Below are 15,978 nucleotides of genomic sequence, written 5' to 3' on the forward strand. Positions count from 1 at the left end.
GTCCTAGTGCAATTTGGATTCTCGACCAACAATGAATATGGCCTCAAAAAGGGGGTGAGTTCAAAGTCCTAATAGGGGTAGGATTGGTCGAAGTGGAGTTGGAACAGAACAAGAAGTCCCAATCCAGATATGATTTTGACTCGATCTCAAGGAGGATTTGGTGCTATAAATACAAGACATCATGCAACAATCGAGGGACCTCCAATTCAACACACAATTGCCCTGCGCAAACTTCTCAAACACCTTGAGATTTTTTTATTTTCTTTTTCCGCCGACACATCTTCAGTTTGGATAAACAGCACTGTGTAGGCAACCGACGAACACCTTCAGTTTGGATAAACAGTATTGTTGCCATAGAATCAGCCGACCGCGAAGCACCTTCAGTTTGGATAAATGGCACTGCATCGAGGCCGACTGGTTATCTATCCAAGTCTCAGTCGAGAAGGGTTTCCAGATCCTTATTGGCAGAGGTCATCTTATTAACCTTTTCGTGAAGTAAGGTGTTACGAGTTACGACATTCGACGCATTAAACGCCGAGTGGTTTTATGATTGGATACTCCCAAGTGAGTTTCAGAGTTCGGCATTCTGAGGGCCGAACCACATTTACCATCAAGACACACATTACCTTTGAATACTTGTGTCCATATAGTTTGGTGTCGATTCGACGTGCTTATACTCTCACGAATATAATCACCGTGACCGAATCTGACGCCGACGATTCATGAACTTCGCAGAACTAGTAACCTTGTCTTCAGGCTCGAGAATCCAAAGGCCGGGATTTGTTCCTTCCTCGGCCGCAGTCGCAAGATCAAGAAGTCAGCAGTGCACTCAACGCAACATCAACAAATTTTACTCCTCAGCCGAGCTCAGCCGACGAGTTGGCAAGCCCTGCATTCAACCGAAAGATGTAGTTAGCTTATTAGTTTCTCGGCCTGCGCACCACGTAAGCTTTGTAATTTTTAGGGTCAACATTTTGGCACAACCATTGGGACCCAGTGCTAAAACTACGAAGTTCATATGATATATCAAGATTCCAATCCGGCTCCACGTAGCCGATTGTACGAGCTCCTAGAGGAATTGAAAAAACACAATGAGGAACAAAAAAGATCTTTGGAAGTGGAAAAAATTCTTCGTGGCCATACAAAGATGCAAAAGTCATTCGCTTACATGTTGAGAATAAAAGATCCTATTACCCTGCAAGAGCAATGGGTAAATGAAGACAAGGCTCGATTTAATACCTGGCTAGATGGAAAATATTTTCCTTACGTTTTCGACTACAAATCAATTCCATTTGAGGATGGTTGGTTGAAAAGATCGGGGGACAATTTTCCGCTCCGGCCGTAATCAAACATTGGCTTAAGAAAATTGTTACTTTGGCCGAAGAACAAAGGCCACCTATTTTTTCGGTCGAGACTGAAAATATGGTCGGCCAAGACCTAGGCCACCTATTTTTTCGGTTGAGGCTGAAAGTGTGGTAGGCCTAGAAGAAAATGTTCAAGTTTCTGAGCCAAAAATTGACTCAGAAAATAATTCGTCAGAAAAGTGTTCTAATTAGGGGTGGAAAAAATTCCCAAAAATCCCGAACCGAACCGAAAAAATCCCAATCCCAAACCAAAAATTTTCCAAACCAAAATTCCCGAAATTTTCGGGATGCTATCCCGAACCGATCTCAAAATTTCGGTATGGGATTCTGGATTGGCTTCTCGATATTTCGGGAATCCCATACCAAACCGAAAATATATAATATTAATTATTATATATATATATTATTCTTTTATAATTGATGCTAGTAGTTTCTAATTCATGCTCTGCAACCTGGAATGCCCTACACCTTGCATATTTTTCATGTTTTGTTTGATATTCATGTGGATTTTATTATTGCTGCTGCCATGGCTGATGATTTTAGAAGGCTTGATTCTTTTGTCTCTCAACATATTGCAAAAAGGGTTTAATTAATTTGAATTTTGACTATGATAAAAATAGTCAGGCATGCCAGTGTTCAATTAAATAGTAGTGTGAATGAAATGAAATTCCTAGTTCATGAATGTGTTCTTGAATTATATATTTGAAGAACAATTCATAATTTCATATTTCAATTTGGGATTCCCGATTTGTCAAAAAATCCTGAAAATATTTTGGGATTCCCGAAATTTGGGATTTTCGAAAATTTGGTTTGGGATTGGTCTTCAAATTCCCATCCCGAAAAATTTTGGTTTGGAATTCGGGATACTAGTTTCGGTATGGTATCCCATACCGAACCACCCCTAGTTCTAATGACGAACAAGACCAATTCATGGTTTCAGTTGAACAAACCACGCCAATCGATATGATTATTGGTGATAAAGCAGATATGGAGCAATCTCGTTCGGCTCAGTTGTTTGGGTTAAAAGCCAAAATTGGCGAAATTATTATGCATGGGGGGCATAATAATTGTCCAACACATTCGGCGGCCGAAAATGAAAAATATTCCGCCGAGTCAAAAATAATTGGAGAAAATTCTTTTCTTGGCCTAGAGCGAAATCAATTTGAGAATTTTGATGTAAAAAGATCTCGGCTCGGAATAAAACATCGTTGGCCTCTTCCACTTTATGGTTCGGCCACTTTTATTTTCATTTGCTAATATATATATATATATATATATATATATATAATGAATAAATTATTTTCTTAACCATTCGGTTTTTCAGCCGATACCTAAGAAAATAAGGGGGGTGACAAGATGGTGTGCTGGGCTGAAGGATTGGAATTTTAGTGTCGAATGCATTTTTATTCGGCGGTGGTTTCTCAGTAGTCCTCGGCCACATGGCTCGGCTGATTTTCACATCTTCTAAATCATGTGATTATTGATTATTGGTGATCTTTGGTAGACTCCTCTTGGCCGAAACCCACAACTTGAACGACTGTTAAGATTTGGTATCCTCGACGGTTAAAAAGAATATTTGTAGCATGCTCTACACCTATCCATCTATAATCAACAGGTTAGACAGAAAACGTTCGGCAAGGGAGAATTAGTTTGGCAAACTGTGTTGCCCACAGGAATTAAAGACCCCAGGTTCGGTAAATAGTCACCGAATTGGGAAGGGCCGTTCGTCGTACATAAAGTTCTCAGCAAGGGGGGCATATCATCTTAGAGACCGGACCGGTTTAATTCACAAATTACCAATCAATGGGAAATTTTTAAAGAAGTATTATTCAGTCACGTGGGAGATGCAAGAATAGTTTATTTCATTAATAAGCTCGCAAAAACGAGTATACAAGTACAGATGGTCGATTCATTTATAGCTAAATGTCCCTAAGGTGAGGAGTGAATGAGAGTTTCAAGAACAGCCTTCAATTCCAACCACCTCACCTCACTCATCGTGACCTCGGCCTGCCGATTCCTCTTGTCCATCTTCAGCTGCTTGACATGCCGCACACTAGCCGCATATTCAGTCAGGCAAGATTTACCACTAGACTCGAAATCTCTTGCTAGATTGGAAGCAACTGCCAACCTCCGGTTTTGAAGTTCCGTAATTTGACGATCGAGGTCGGCTAGCGCTTCCTTTTTCGTCTTAAGCATGTCGACCCGTGGACGCAAAGTTTCTTGAACAACCATCGCAGCTTTCAAGTCGTCTTCGGCCTGAAGGACTCTCTCGAAAATACTGAAATATTCTCGAGTTCGTTCCAGAGTAGAAGATACTCGAGTAATGGCTTCATTGCTTAGCTGACCATCAGCCGCAAGATCGTTCAGATATGCCCCTACGGAGTCGAGGCCCTGGCACTCAAGAATTTGTGACGCCGAAAGGGACAGTAGTTCCTGTAACTTGACGAGGGCATCTAGTTCGACCGTTGACACGGAAGGTTTGGTTACGGTCGTTGAAGAGCCATTCGCTCCCGATGTAGTTGCAATCAAGGCGTCAAGCTCGACCTCCCATGAAGGCTGCACAGAAAAAGAAAATTTGTAAGCAAAAAGAAAATTATAAGGAATGCATAACAGAGGGAATTTGTTTCTAAACCTGCCGAGAGAAGACTTCAGCCATGTTCTCTGGTTCATTGCTCGAACCTAGAGAACCTAGGAAAATGTAGATAACGCCCTTCGGCGCATAGAATTGTCGGTGAAATGAACGATCGGACACTAACATTTAATATTTTCCTGAGTTCAAACGCGTTATAGTAAAATTAATGAAGAAAGGGGATTGAACCTTACAAAAGCCAAGGTTACTTCTTGTGGAGGAATGTCGAGGTTTTGGTCTTGTGGATGGAGCGGCATTTCCGCCGTTGCCTCAGGCTCGACCAGGGGTATTTTCCCACGATCGGCCATAAGAGGATCCGGTTGAACAGCCGCCTCGACCACGGGAGGAAGATTGGCAGAAGGAAGCTTGGTTGGTCGAGGGCGACTCACCAGCGGGATCTCATCACCCTCGTCGTCATCATCATCCTGAAATAAAAAGTTGTTAAGACTTGTAAATCTAATAAAATGAAGAAGATCACTAGCGACATAGTCATACCTCTTCCAGGATGATTGCTGATGATGCGAGATTTATACGCACACAAATTAAACCCTCTTTTTGTCAATTGTAGTATAAGTATAAGTAGGGATCGTTCTGGACCGGGGATTAGGAAGGATTGTTAATCACTTGGATTTGACTCAAAAATGTAAAAACACAATATAAAACACTAAACTAGACTCAAAGAATGTAAAACTAAACTTTAAAACACTAAAACAAACCAAAAGACTCAAAAATCACCCAAAACACTCAAAACTGCCTTAAAATCACTTTCTGGGCAGTTTTGAGCACTTTGGTGAATTTGGACGAAATTGGGAAATAAATTTAATCAAAACTCTTAAAAACACAAACTAAGACACTTTCTAACTAAATTAGACAATAAAGTAAAGGGGGATTGAGTTTTGACGAAAATTGAAATAACGAAACAAGTTAATAAACTAGACAGGATGTAAATATGAAATTGATGAAATGGAATGAATGGATGCTAGCCAAGGGGTTCATCTCCACACATGTTACACTTGCATAATAAAACGATTTCCAATTGCATTTCAATAAATTATGAAACTCATCACCCCGGGTTAATTAGGTCCGCTTAAATTAACCCTCAAGTTTTCCTTAAGTTAATGAATTGGATGATTGCATACGACAACCCAAAGCATTTCCCACAAGTTCCCTACATGAATTGCATAATAGAGATACAAGCAAGAATCATTAAGTTCTTTGAAAACTATAAGTGTTGACGAGGCATTCGTTACTATGATTGCATGAAACTTATGCCAAAAATTTATTTAACGCGATTGTTTATAAGCAACCTCCACTACTTGTGAATATAAGTTCATAACTATTAGGTGAAACTCACTTATATTCTAGCGTCATATTCATGCATGAAAATTAAGCGTGCACTCTCAATAAACATACATAAATAGGTTATCAATAAAACAGTTAAACAAATTGAATTCACAACTTATGAAACGTAATTAGAAGTAATCAAATCAAAATGCAAGCATAAACATATATTTCGAATTACCCCCTAGCCAAGGGGGTTTTAGTTCCTCATGGTACAAAACAAAGAGAATCAAAGAAACACCTAAACATTCCAACAACTCAAACTTGAATTGTATGAACGTTTAGGCACTCTTCTCTTCCATTCCTCATACGTACAAAACAAAGAGTATTGAAATTAAACATTGAAATCAAAGAAACACCTAAACATTCCAACAACTCAAACTTGAATTGTATGAACGTTTAGGCACTCTTCTCTTCCTCTTCGTTGTAACACAAGGTCTAAGGATAGTTTGATGGTGTGAATGGTTTGGGTAGTGGTGAAAATGGAAGGATGGTGTTTGGATTAATAGGGAAACTCACGGCACAAAAGGGGGAAGTGTTTGTGGTATGTACAATGGATGAATTTCTGAAATGGAGGAGTGAATGAAATGTGTATGAATGAGTGTGTGAATGAATGGAATGCAATGGATGCTTATTTATAGGTGAAAAAGAGGGAACATGACAGCTAGGAACTTGGTGGAAATCTGAAATGGTGATGGGAGATGCATGTGGCTGATTTATGCATGTGATTAAAGGGAGTGCATGTTTGAATGATTAAAGGGACATGTGGGGGTGGAAATGATGAATGAAATGCATGTGAATGACAGCTAGATATGTTGATGAATGCATGTGACTTATTTGTGGTGAGTGAATGCATGTGGCTGATTTATGAAGAGTGAATGCATGTGGCTGATAGGTATGAATGATTATGGTTGCATGTGGGTGGAAATGCATGTGGGAATGCATGTGGAATTAAAACTAGAGTGAATGATGATGAATGCATGTGGATTAAAGAGAGAGAATGTGGTGTAATGATGAAGTGGAATAAGTGCATGTGGATGTGGCTGATTTGATTTATGGAAGATGCATGTGGATTAAAGATGAGTGAATGATTATGGGTGCATGTGGATGAATGTGCATGTGCAAGGTTGTTGTTGTGATAAGTGATAAGTGAATGGTTATGATAAGTGAATGATATGATAAGTGAATGATAAGATAAGTGAATGATATGATAAGTGGATGATAAGATAAGTGAATGATATGATAAGTGGATGATATGATAAGTGGTGAATGATAAGTGGTGAATGATATGTAATGATATGTGGGAGTGTGGCTGAAATGAAGGAGTGGAATGTTGGAATGTTATGCACGGCTAAGGATATATAGGAAAGGTTTAAATGTCCTAAAACTAAAGGGAACAAGGTTCCAACACTTTGGTCTTCAATTAGGTCTTCAATTTCGTCCAACACTTTGGCTCCAAGCATAAGCTATCCATCCTAAGCCCAAAAGTGCTCCAAAAGTCTCCAAAATGCATCTTTTTGCTCCTTTAGCCCTTTGGACCTACAAACACACGAAAATAGCTTAAAGTACTAAAATAACTAAAGAAACATAACGTAAATGCACGAGAACAAGCCATTTAAGTCGCATGAATATGCTCCTATCAGCTGACTGTTTTGGATTTTTGGAAGAAGTTTTCTTCACCGATGAAGCCACATCCTTCAAGATTGGGGCAACGACTGGCCTCAAAGTTGTCGCTTACTCGACTGGCGGAGCAGTGGCTGGCTCAGTCGACTTCAGAGCTGTCGTTTTGTCAACCAGCGAGGCAGCTGCTGGTTCGATCATAACTGGAGGGACGGGTCGAGCTTTGGGCAGCTGGCCAATCGGAGATGGTTGCACGACCGTCGAAGTGCGTACGGTAGGAATAGAAGGAGAAGCATTAGAAGTGGTCGTTCCTGTCGACTAACTAGCGATGACATGGATTTCCCATTCCCCTTTCTTTGCCAATTTGTTGACATGTTTTGAAGGACGAGGGGCTGCACCTGCCGTCTCAGTCTCCTGGTGAGCTCATTTGCTTGTCTTGGAAGAAGGGATTAATTTTTTCTTGGCCGTGACTGAAGCCACCACTTATACTGTTTTCAGCACTCGACTGCTTGAGAAAGTGAAACCAAGTTAATAAAAATTCGAATGACGGTTTACAAAGAGGAGGTAAAGGTAACCATATACCTTGAGTTATCCCTTTGGTCTGGAGAGCAAGAGCCCTATTTGGTCGGTCGTTGCGGTCGCTAAAGATCTTGTTAATGACCTCTTCGACTGGAGCGCTAAAAAAGTTCTGGGTATACTCCTCCCACCTATCACCGAAAATGTCAGTACTGTGGGTTTCTGGAATAATTGGTCGGTCGTTGCGTTCCTGAAACTCCTTCTTGGCGTCCGTACATTCCCTCTCTGAAAAACTAGGTAGGCGTCATCGGCTTAGGAAAGAGCGAGAGGAGAGAAGAGGTGTCGGGCAGCCCTGGAGATAGCCGAACTGTCGAGCGGTGAAGTGGGGGTGGTATACTTCCTAGCTTGCTCGATGAGCATTGCAGCCGAGAGGAAGGTCGTGGGTAAGCATGAACGATCCCCAGGATTGACGGAGATCAGCATCTTCATCTGCATTCCATGCAGATGTGGAAAGGTTGATTGACGATGGATATTCTCGACGGCGGCAAATCAAGAACTCATCGTTGGAGAGAACGTCGAGGCTGAAGAAGTATTTAAACACTTCTTCGGCCTGGTGAGGATGTCGGCTGAGAGGCCAGTTGAAGATCGAGCGCTTCAATGGGCGAGAAATTGACGATCTCTGGCCGAAGGGGAGCAAAGTAGACCTACAACCAGAGTTGGAAGACCCAAAGGGGGCCGTTCTGGTGTGGATCAATCTTGTGGAAGGTCATCTCGGTCAGGCAGCGCAAAAGATTAGCAAGAATGGCCAGGCTAAGCGCCAGGGTATGTCCGCTAGCCAAGGTTTCGGCTACCGGCATGTTTTAAACCAAACATTTATTGGACTTGGTACAACAAATAAATTTGTTGTACCACTAGAAAAGGAAAGCCTCTTGTTCTCCCTCTCGCAGGTTTTTTTCTCCTTGGCCGGCAAAGTGAAGATAAAGGGTGTTGTAGTTGAAGAAGTTTTTGTGTAGTTTCTGAACTTCTTCCTTTGAAAGTGCTTGACCTTTTCCGCTCAGCGCTTCGAGCGCCCGTTTATCAAAAAGCACCTTCAGGTCAAGATTTGATGGATACCTAGAGAGGGTGGCGTCAACTGGTATACCAAAGGGAGAAGTCCCCAAGATGGCAATAACGTCGAGAATAGTAAGACCAACAGGGCCAAAAGGGAGGACCATAGTATTGGTCGCCGAGCACCAGAAGCTTGAGGTCGCGATAAGAAGCTCTTTGTCCATGACAATTTCCATGGATGAAAGGTGAATGGCGTCGTAAATGCCAAGAGCCTTCCATTGTTCACTGAAGATTCTCTCCATTCATGCAACCCAAGTTGCCCAGGTTGCAGTGGTCGAAGGCCAGGAACTTTGGGGTCTTGCCAAATCCCACTTCGACCATTCAAACCCTTGCAGTAAGGGTGTTAAGCATTGATCCTTGAAAAGTCAGGTGATGGATGGTGGTACTGCATCTTTGAAAAATAGAGCAAGAATCCGGTGAGTGGTGCTCATATCGCTTTCAAAGCGTATGGTCTTGATTGAGCATCGATCAATAATCTTCTTGCATTTGTTGCATTCCTTAGAGAGCTTAGAAACGAATGATGCCATCAATAAAGATTCAAAGATTCGTCTGGGTCTGAAGAAGGTTTTTCAGATGTGAGCTTGAAACTTTATGGTTTTGAAAAAGAAGGAATGGCGAAGGGAAGTTCAAAGTTTCTAAAGGCGTAAAATGCGAATGAAGGAAATTCAGGTATTTATAAGCATTTCAAAAGAAAGATCAAACGTTTGATCTTCAAAAGCATTAGATTTTCAAATTTCAAGGCGAAATCGACCGGGAAAATCCCTAATCATTTTGGATATTTTGGGACTCTCCAAAGATAGGATCGAGCTTTCCATGGTTCAAGGACGTACGATTGCGTGCTGCGGTGGAATCAATGTATTAATGTGGAAGAGATGTTTTGGTTGGTGCATGTTTTCGAGGATCATGATTGAGGGCTGCTAGGTTAATCAAGGGAGTGACACACGGCAGGACGTGCAGGAGAATTTGGGTCGTGTGATCACACTTTATAAATGCACTCGATGGATGAGACGTGTGAGGCTTTTCGTTATCCCATAGGTATCTCGTAGAGTTCGCTTCTTCAAGGTCGAAATCGGCTAAGGATTCTTGGCTAAGGACCTCAGAAGCAAGGGGGCAATGTTTGGGCCCAAAATAATATTATTAGGTCGAGTGTAGGTTTATGTTCGGCCCAAAGCTGTTTCAAATATACTATGGGCTGCCTGGTGGTCCCGGGCCATTCAGCAAGGATGGTCGACTCCTATCGCAAAAAGGAGTAGTTCGGATGAGCAAGGGGTCAAAGAAGTCCTAGTGCAATTTGGATTCTCGACCAACAATGAATATGGCCTCAAAAAGGGGGTGAGTTCAAAGTCCTAATAGGGGTAGGATTGGTCGAAGTAGAGTTGGAACAGAACAAGAAGTCCAATCTAGGTATGATTTTGACTCGATCTCAAGGAGGATTTGGTGCTATAAATACAAGACATCATGCAACAATCGAGGGACCTCCAATTCAACACATAATTGCCCTGCGCAAACCTCTCAAACACCTTGAGATTTTTTTTTATTTTCTTTTTCTGCCGACACATCTTCAGTTTGGATAAACAGCACTGTGAAGGTAACCGGCGAACACCTTCAATTTGGATAAATAGCATTGTTGCCGTAGAATCAGCCGACCGTGAAGCACCTTCAGTTTGGATAAACAGCACTGGGTCGAGGCCGACTGGTTATCTATCTAAGTCTCGGTCGAGAAGGGTTTTCGGATCCTTATTGGCAGAGGTCATCTTATTAGCCTTTTCGGCGAAGTAAGGTGTTACGAGTTACGACATTTGGCGCATTAAACGCCGAGTGGTTTTATGATTGGATACTCCCAAGTGAGTTCATCTCTTATGGAAAAGCTGGATGATCAGAGTTCAGCATTCTGAAGGCCGAACCACATTTACCATCAAGACACACATTACCTTTGAATACTTGTGTCCATATAGTTTGGTGTCAATTCGACGTGTTTATACTCTCACGAAGATAATCACCGTGACCAAATCTGACGCCAACGATTCATGAACTTCGCAAAATTAGCAGCCTTGTCTTCAGGCTCGAGAATCCAAAGGCCGAGATTTTTTCCTTCCTCGGCCGCAGTGGCAAAATCAAGAAGTCAACTGCGCACTCAACGCAACATCAACAAATTTTACTCCTCGGCCAAGCTTGGCCGACGAGTTGGCACGCCCTGCATTCAACCGAATGACGTAGTTAGCTTATTAGTTACTCGGCCTGCGCGCCACGTAGGCTTTGTAATTTTTAGGGTCAACACCATCTCATGGAAACAAGTAAGTTCTCCCACTTTAGTTACTGACAGTCCAGCACTTTCTAAAGCAAATGTCGTTCCTCCTGTCGAAACAATTTTATATCTACAGTTTTCGAAAACAACCAAATTTAAAGGAATATGGCACTTGCCAGCCACTTAAGCGAAGATAAGTGTTTTCTATTGAAATGAAATTGAAAATATGTTATATAGACTTGTATGTAACTATTGAGAGTGAAAATCTTAAACATGACATGACTATTTTCAAGCTGACTAACAGGTAAAAGACAATGATTTACAACAAGAGCTCCCTAATTGAAGGTTTCTTTGCATAAGAAAATAAGGACACATTATGAAGTAATGATCCTTAAAAAACTGCGGCAAATGTAACAAGATTTTAATAAAACAAAGTAGGTTCCTCAAATTAACCCAAGTTCTGAAGGCCATTCCCTAAGACAGCAAGATCCTTCTTGTCTGATAATGATATCTGAGCCTGCCTATTACCTGAAACAAAGATTTAATCACATGAATCACAAAAAATAAAGAAGAAAAATAACGAAAGCAAGAGAAACCAAATTCATATAGCACAGACATGCATACATAGGCACATATACAACCATCAAACTCACACAAATTCTCTCTTGGAAGTATATTTTTTAATAAGATAAATATATTGCATAATTATCTTTTAAAACACAACTTAAATTTTAAAAATGGCTAACTACATTTTTCACATTTTGCACCATGAGGTTTTGTAATTGTTCAATATATATATATATTTTGTCTCTTTAAACGTCTAAACCTCAACTAGATTGATGAGTGTTTTTGTCAAAGTGGTGCAATACATTTGCCCCCTATAAACGTCTCACGATTACCATGTCATCAATTTTTAATGAATGATAATCCGACCAAAGAAAAATTGAAACTTCATGACCTATCTTGAATACCACCCCCAACCGTCGAAAGGGCGTGAAATGTAGTTAGCCCTTTGAAAAATCGCACGACGCAACAAAATAATCAAACCGGAGACGGAGCGAGGGGTTGAGAGTCAGGGTTTGTAACTGTAAGGGTCTCCCCAGCCGCTGCCATGACTTTAAGTGTTCTGCAACTTGAGTGCAGCAGATATGAGCTCCTGCCTGAGCAATACTATATCCCACAAAGAGGGAGACATTGCATATATCCACAAACACACATGAGATAAATAAATGTACACACACATACACACACATACCAGAAGACAAGAAATAGAGAAATGTGGTCGGGGGAAACTGAATTTCATAACGTTAAAGAAGAAGATTGGTGTTCGGAATAATACAGGAGGTTGTGGTGGCGGCCGCGTTGGGTGTTGTGGCGGCAGGAGCACCAGCCAGACAGCCGAGCATCTCTCTTTGTAAGAGAGAGAGAAGAGAGAGAGAGAGAGAGAGAGAGAGAGTGGGAGTGGTGTGGTGGATGGGTGGCTTTCGGCAGCAAACGGCAAAGGCGACACGGATTCTCTCCGGAACTCTTCCAGACCAATCAATATCCACCGTTCTATACTGAGCATGCGGTCATATATAAAACTGGTTTTTCAAGTAAAACTTCCTAAACGACGCCGTTTTGCTCACCTTTCTCTATCGTCTCACACCTGTTCTGGCTGCTCGCTTGTCTCCCTTTTTGCTGTAGCAACTTCACCGCCCCGCCCACTCTGCCATCCCACTCCCAGTAGTTCCTCAGTCCCATTCTTCCCAGCGAACCAGAACCTCCTCCTCCTCCTCCTCCTCCATTGAGTATACTGGGGCAAAATGTTTGGTATTTCGTACGGAGAGCTCTTTCTCCTCATCGGCGCCACCACTACTTTAGTCGGTGCACACAAACTCTCTCTCTCTCTCTCGAAAGGTGATCTGGTTTGATGTGTTATGGGCTGCAGGACCAAGGGAATTTCCTAGAATTGCTAGAGGAGCAGGGAGGTTAGCGGGTCGATCAATCAGGTACGTTCATTTAGCTCGAGGCCAATTCGATAATGCCATGCAGCAGTCTCAAGCTCACCAGGTAAGGCACTTTTTCTAATTACTTTAACCATTTATTCCTGAAAACAAAAAGGGATTAATTGTTTTAATATATTAGGTTCATAAAGAACTTCAAGATGCATCACAACTGGAGTCAATTCGTTACGAAGTTCGAAGTATGTCACTTATGAATCCGGGTCCTATGACTCGAAAGCTGATGGATAATCCTCAATTCCTGGCTCCTCCTGAGTAATGGTATTATGCTTAGCACCCATACATTGTTTCCAAGTTATGTTATGAGTCTCTCGTGAGTATTGTTTTATATGCTTTCTTGTTAGGAGCCGGCATTTCTCTAGAGAAGGCGAAGGAGGACGTGAAGTCAATAAATTCCGTAATGAAGGTTAGAATAATGCACAATTCAGTTCCTTTTTATAAAATGGCCCACTTTGCATCAGCTTGAAGTCCTTGTACATGTGTTTTTACGGGATAATACTTTCGGAACCCCAACTCACCTAACTTTCATAGTCAAGCAACTTCATATGCAAATTTGGCCAAATCTGATGCTGTGAAGATTCACTCTTCGAACAGCAGAGCAGAGAAATAGAACCTTAATGATGAAAGTGGTCTTTTCATTCTTCTCCCACTTTCAGCTGAAAGCACTGGGATGATACCAAATCGCAAGGGTAATAGTCTACTAGGTAGAAGTTAACGATGCTATCATTATTTTGCGGCCATACTTTAAATTTTCTTATGTAAAGACTTACTCGTCTGTATTCCCAGATTGTCTTGAGTTATAGTGGTCAGATCATCAGTTTGTGCGCGGCACACATATTCTTGATTTATATCAATGGTTGTCCTTACTAGTCATTTCTTATCTATACCTTGTGTGGTTATTCAACAAAGGCGTTTGCTCATGGTTTTAGACGAGTTGTATATGGCTCCCCATATCAAATTGATTTTCAATTGCCGATGGTTGTATCTGTGTTGTTGAGGCCCCACTTGGTGCCGGTGGGCTATTGGTTTAAACACGTCATATGATTACGCATGAAAATTTCCTTGAATTCAATTCTTGATTGTATAGTATGAAAAATCTCGCTACTTTTCTTTCTATAAGCCTTTCTCTGACCCACGCACGCAATATTTACACTTGTTTTATTGTATAACTGAACACGCCTTAGATTTTCCTGAGAATTTGCAAATAGTTCTGCTTTTCATCTTCGATGTAGATGTCCAATTGAATAACCAGTGGTTGTGGTGACTGACAACATTAAGGTATCGTTTGGTATGCAGACGGGACGGGACGGAACGGAATGGGACGGGACGGGACGGTACGGGACGGTACGGGACGGTACGGGACGGTACGGGACGGTACGGGACGGAACGGAACGGAGCGGGAGCAAAGATGCCCTCGGATGGAAACAAGGAGGAAGAAGAAGGAGACGGAGAGGTTATAATTTTGTGTTCCACGGATGTGGAACGAGTCGTTCCAGGGGGGTGAGGTGGAACGAAAATTCACCCAAAACTCGTCCCGTGGAACAGCTCGTTCCACCCGTTTTAGGCGCACCAAACATGGGACGGAACGCCTTGTCCCACTATGTTCTGTCTCATCCCACGTACCAAACGGTACCTAAAGGATCAGACCTTGTGTTGGAAGCAGTAGTTGAAGCAGAGGTAGCACGTAACGCCAAGGAGTTCTTTTCACAACCTGAAAATCAAATACAGGGAGCTGAAAAGTGAAGAGGTGATGACATTTTAAAAAAAATCTTCATCACTTCGTTTATGTAGGGGTAAGGAGGGTCTGAGTTTGGTTTTTCTTTTTATTTGTATTAACAGATTTCTAGGTTTGTTGGGATTGTTGAATTGATGGTTGAACTGAATTGGGATTGGGCTCATTTATTGTATTTAAGTTACTGAATCAGGAATAAGCACTTAGAGAGACAATAGTCGATATAATTGCTTTTTGGGTTTTGTTTGGATTGTTGTATTGATCATACACTGAATTGGTTTTGGTTTGGTTCAATCTTGTTCCCATATTGAATTTACTAAACAAAGCACAATCATTGAGAAGGTACAAGAATATATGTAATTGCTTTGTGGATTTGTTTGGATTTATGTTTAATTGAAGTGGACTGATGATGAATTGAATTGGGTTTTGTTGGATTGGTGAGGAGCAGACTCTGAATGGAGGGGTACGAGAAAAGGTTGAACTGGCCAAGAAATTTTATCAGCTTTGGGGATAACAAGAAGAGATATGAGGTGACCCTGCATGTCTGAGAGTGCTGTTGAGGGTAGCTTGAATAGCCTTGGTGATGATTCTATTGGTCTCTAGCTTTGGATTGACATCTGTGTCCCCAGTGAAGGCACGGTATGTTTCTTGAGTTTTAATCTACTTTTGTTCAGGGGTTGAATTCTATTAGGTTAATAACGTCATATTGATATAGTTTCCATTAAATTGAGAAAACAAGAGACCTGTATGTTTTTTAAGAATTATACTTGAGTAGAACCAATTAATATCACTGCATGCGTTTGCTTTTGCAGAAATTTAGATATGATCACTGCATGCGTTTGCTTTTGCAGAAATTTAGATATGACCAGAAAAGAGCATTCTTTTGCTGGAACTTGAGATAGTCTAGAGTCCAGAACTTTCAACGTTTTGAATCCCGAATTAACCAAGGGGCTTAACAGCCCACCATCATCTAGATTCAAAGTCAAGGTGTTGTTCGGATATTGATCGTAGCAAGCATCACTTCCTTCATTGGATGGGTTCAGGCTTGCTTGTCTCGCTCTCATATTGGAAGGCTAGGTTTGGAACCCTTGTGAACACGAAAGATTCCTTGAAACAAGAAACCAGAATAACGTGTACAAAATAATATTTTTGTGTTTATGATTTTGGGGTTACGATCTCTCTCAAATTTGGTCCTCTGATTCTATCTTCGTAGGGTGTAGGTTTGTGGATGAGTTGTTGATCCAAAGGGCCGTCGGGGCTTGATCTAAGGATGAACAATTGATGAACGGATCTTCAAGGGGCGTTGGGCTTGATCTTGAAGAATGGGTGTATGGATTTCTTCAAGGGGCTTTTGGGCTTGATCTTGAAGGTTGATGGATGAGCAGATCTTCAAGGGGTTTTTGGGCTTAGTCTTGAAGAAC

The 15,978-nt window shown here is 41.5% G+C and overlaps 1 pseudogene across 1 annotated transcript; it reads left to right on the forward strand.

The window, feature by feature from the left end:
- Nucleotides 1-12,627: 12,627 nt before the first annotated feature.
- On the forward strand, nucleotides 12,628-15,640 carry LOC137744717 (uncharacterized; annotated as a pseudogene). The gene is made up of 7 exons (XR_015953941.1): nucleotides 12,628-12,688; nucleotides 12,753-12,874; nucleotides 12,950-13,080; nucleotides 13,170-13,231; nucleotides 13,326-13,514; nucleotides 14,465-15,196; nucleotides 15,409-15,640. The product of XR_015953941.1 is annotated as an uncharacterized LOC137744717 (transcript).
- The last annotated feature ends 338 nt before the right edge of the window (nucleotides 15,641-15,978 follow it).

The sequence above is a fragment of the Pyrus communis genome, chromosome 12, assembly GCF_041283825.1.
Source record: "Pyrus communis isolate YQ-2024b chromosome 12, ASM4128382v1, whole genome shotgun sequence".
NCBI classification, from domain to species: Eukaryota; Viridiplantae; Streptophyta; class Magnoliopsida; order Rosales; family Rosaceae; genus Pyrus; species Pyrus communis.